Consider the following 5,212-nt stretch of genomic DNA (forward strand, 5'->3'; position numbering starts at 1 on the left):
CTCGTTCTATTTATGAAGGCTCAAGAAAGAAGTTTTATTTAAGTGAATCCTATGGGCCAAATACCATATTTGTAAAAGAGGTATGGTAAATTAATAAAAATATAAATAAACGAGAGGTATGGTAAACAAATAAAACATTTTTTTATATTTACTCCATAAGTCACCTTATATTTACGAACACTCAAAAAATGGGTTATATTTAGGTGAAACCTATGACCAAAATACTATGGGACAAATACCATGGACTAGATTGTTATTAATACCATGCAAAAAACCATTATTAACCCTAATATTAGAATTAATAAAAATAAAAATGGCACATGGTATTGACCCATGGTATTCACCAAAATGGCACATGGTATTGACCCATGGTATTCACCTGGAATGTAGCCTATTTAAATGGGGAATTAAACGAGCATGTAGCCTATGCTAAGATTCACTAGGACTTTACAAAGTTTTGTTATTTAGTGAAAGACTCGCCAAGATCTTACAAGATTTTATAATTGAGTAAAATATTCGCCATGCCTGGTGAGAGATTCGCCAAAAAATTATATATACATATTATATTATTGATAAAATCGCCTTCCATTTTTCCTATATACCATGGAGATTCGCCCATTTATTATATTTATAAATTTAGGGGGGTTCTTAAAATTTTCCCTGAATAAAAGTGATGAGTCCACCTACATTAAGGATAGTAGCAAGAGATAATTGTCTTCATTAGTGATTTGACAACTAAATTATGATAAATTTTCCCACCCTATAAAAAACTAATAAAAATACCATAATCTAAAAACAATAAAAATTCTAATATGATTTTGAGAAACCTCACAAACCTAAGTAATCTACTTATAACATTTTATCTACCCTTTGATTTAAAACACATTATATAAAATGAATATAGTTCTCAAACAGCGTGGAGCACATTATTTGATGGTTACATCCATAATCCATGTGATAGTCCATGCGTTTGAACTGACTTAGAAATATCTTCCAAACACATTACGGAAGTTGTATTGTTGTGGCCAACGTTGTTGTCAAAGACTTTCGAACATCCATGCATATCCATGTAGTGGTCCATTCTCAAAGGCGGAACAGAGCCTTGCAATCATTTCTAAAGTACTCATGGGAAGAGTTTAAACTTTTACTCATGCCAAAAAGAATTCAAAATATAACTGGAAAAAAACTTATTTTTGAATTCATTTGTAATTAAGAGACATCTTTTATAAAATTCCAAAAGTAGTGTTGTCATGGAGAAGGAAATATTATATATTTTAGATATTTTTAAACCAAGGTATTTATTTAGAAAATTTCAAAAGAATTATTAATAATGTAAAGGGGTGTTTAAACTATCACATTGTTTAATAAATTTCGAGTTAAAATAAATTTCTGTTAGTTATATATAAGTATGACATAAAAAATTACACATTTATTTATCTTGAATAACACACTAATAAAATGTTTTAACCATTTAAAAAAAAAAAAACTATTTACTTTATATGATATATACACTTTATATATATATATATATATATATATATATATATATATATATATATATAATTTTTTGTGTTATTGATGTTTTTTTAATGTTACATGACAATTCCATATGAAACATTGAAGGAATTACAAATCTCTCTCATACCCTGAATAACAAAACACATTAATAGAATATATAGATATATATATATATTACTTTATCTTTATATAAAATTGATATAAAATTATGTTAATTAACATAGACACTTCAATATCTTTAACATTAAAAAATTATTTTGTTATTAATATATATATATATATTAAATAACACAAGTTAACTAGAGATAAAATGAATGACATATCTCATTCTCACTAAATTGTAATATCAATATTATTTTCATATTGCACCTAAGAAACAAGTATAAACAAAATTATAAATTTTTAAACTTTCAATTATTTATTTCACTATATAATATAAACTTAAGGTCCACATTGAAATATTTTATTTATGAAATATAAATATATATATATATATATATATATATATATATAGATATATATATATATATATATATATATATATTAAATTTGTTAATGTAAATATTATTTTATTATTTTTAAATGTAACATTACCGAATAACATCTCCATCATACCGGGTTGTAGAACATCTTTTTACACATCAATAAAAACATACCTCTCCCAACATGCATCTCCCCCATATAACATCTCCATCACACTGGGTTGTAGAACATCTTTTTACACATCAATAAAAACATACCTCTTCCAACATGCATCTCCCCCATACTGAGTTGTACCTTTTAACGAACATAGAGAGTGGCCAACCATTTTATTAAATATTTTTCTAATATATTTTTATTATACAATTTATATCTTAATTAAACCTTTGTGTTTGTTACTAACTATATTGTGGTTGAGTAAATTTCTTTAAAAGTTGTATTAAAATTGTGCAACTTTTTTTATTTTAGTAAAATTAAAAATTCATCTATATTTTTATTAGTCTTTTATGTTTTTATTCGAAAAATCGTAATTTCATAATTTTATTAAGAAACAAATTGCATGTTGTATATGTTTCAAGGGCATAAAAAAAAAATGACCTAAAGCAAAGGCATAAAAGACTTAAAAAACCAAAATTGGGATTGTCATAATGGTTAGTTACTTTTTTCTCCCTTTCTTCTTTTCCCATTAGAGAAATTTTGAGGTAAAAAATGGACCTCAAAACAACAATGTACAACAAAAATCAACTTTATAAGAACCAATAGGATTCAATATGATGATGTCAACCATGAGCATGATTCACCATTTTAAATTTGAGTAAAAGGGTAAAAAGATTAAAAAAAATAAAAATTATTTTTTCAACTCGTATTTTCAACTTATCTCCCTACGATTTTACTAAAATATTGAGTGGGAGCAATCGTTCAATGTGAAATTTAATTTTGCATCCATGAAGTACCCATGTTGCATACTTTTTATGGACCCTACTACAAGAAAAATGCGAAATACATGAAAAAACATGAACATGAAATCACATTGTGAAATTTAATTTTGCATCCATGAAGTACCCATGTTGCATACTTTTTATGGACCCTACTACAAGAAAGATGTGAAATACATGAAATCACATTTTTCGTGTAGTACGGTCCATAGAAAGTATGCAACATTATTTTTCATACATGCAAAATTAATTTTCACATCCAATTAGAGCTTTCACTCCAAATTTGAGTAAAATCATAGGGAGATAAGTTGAAAATGTGAGTCTAAAAAGTAATCCTCTAAAATTTAATGAAGTAACCTAATCTTATTGAGTCAAGAGGCTTATTCTACAACCCACTATGATGAGATGTGAAAGTTTGTCCATTCGTCCATCCATGTCCCTTTAAAATAAAAATAAAAAATAAAAAATATGTTTTAAATAGAAAATTAATGTCAGCTATAATTAAAAAAAATGAATATGTTGTAAAGTAATTAGAAGTAAAAAAATGTGTGAATCATAAGTTTAAATCTTACACTTTTCAAAAATATTTCAAGAGATTTAAATAAACTATTTGAAGATCTACGTTAACTAATTTATGTCGATATCAACTTCATATATATCAATATATAGAAAAAAATTAAGTTTTTATGGTTAAAATTTTTATTTGGTCCTATATATACTCTATTTAGCATTCAAAACTACAATTTAAACATTGAAAAATAGCACATTGTGTTTTGTACTCTAAACAAGTTTACATGTGAAGAAATTTGATCCCTCTCGGCTCATGTTAAATCCGTACATAATGTAGAATTTCCCACTGTAGATCACGTGATAATGAAATATACTAAAGCAAAACACTTGATCTACTTCTACAAACAAACTTGTAGAAGCTTAATCAATTTTGAGCAAGATCAAATAGAACACATATAACAGAGAATGAGAAATCAATCACACATGAACACAGAAGAATACTCTGGGGAAAGCCTTAGCTAAAAACCCCGATCTCTGTATTATCATACAAGTGGAAATATCTCCGGATTACACAAAGCTTTAGCTCACAAGCTATCCAGCTCTCAGTGCAATCCCTCAATGCTACTCATAGACTGAATAGACACAACATATGCCTTCGTTCAGTCCTCCAAGCCTCCTATTTCCTTGCACAGTTTCTCCTCGGTCCTTTGGTTGCCACCTGTGTGAATTCACCTCTCACACAACTCTGACCTCTGAAATAACTGCGCAATCTTGAAGGAGTTGATTCCTGCAGGATGAGTTTCCTATATAGGAAAATTCCTCCAACTGATAGTACACTGTCCCTTCCTCTGATCTCAACTGGGTCTCTGACTGAACTGACATGCATGAGTTATTTATGAGAGAATATTCAGTTATCTGAAGAATACTAGTTAGATGCATGCATGCATTAACTAAAGGAACTCACAATCAGTTCCACAAACTGTTGGAACTAATCTAACTGGACTTAACTCAGTTAACTGAGCTAACTAATTACAACTCAAAGTACAACTCATCCTGATCTCCTTAATTAAGGGATAACTTCCTCAATCAAAGGGAAAACTGTTGCATGTCTTCACATAGACTTCATGTTTGATTTTCTCCAACTAATTAACTCAAGATGAATTAATTAATTATTTTTCAAATAGCTGCTAAGATCAAATTCGAATTTTAATTCTCAATTTTAGTTCAGGGACTAACTAAAATTGGAATGTATCCCGAAATGTTATTTATAGCAATGCTATTTTTAGCATTTCTATTTTATCATTCCTTGTTGCTATTTCCAACACTGGTACCTGAGATGCTATTTATAGCATTTCTATTTTTAGCATTTCTTGTTGCTATTTTCAACACTCCCTCTCAACAAGAAAGGCATTCAACTCGAACTCGATCCTGAACCTTTGGAATGTTCTGCATGCAACACTTCTCCCTAGTGTTGTTGCTCCAGCAACTCTAGAAACAAAAAAATATCCAACCTGAATCAGAATGATGCCTCTATCATCGAAGTCTCTAACTGCTATTGCCTCTGTCAACTGAAAAATTCTGCACCTCTGTGCTCTTCAGTATCTGACTGGCCTCTGTCACTTTGATCTCTGACTACATCAATCACATTGATTCCTCCTGCTGCATCCGTATTTTTGCTGGTACTATCTCCCAGCACTGCATTCGCACTGTACCTCCTCTCATCATGTTGCATCGTGCTGCCCACTGTTGCACTGCAACTCAGTTACTGA

This window comes from Pinus tabuliformis, chromosome 6 (assembly GCF_031772625.1).
Source record: "Pinus tabuliformis cultivar Carrire ecotype Pingquan chromosome 6, CPIR1, whole genome shotgun sequence".
In the NCBI taxonomy this organism is placed as follows: Eukaryota; Viridiplantae; Streptophyta; class Pinopsida; order Pinales; family Pinaceae; genus Pinus; species Pinus tabuliformis.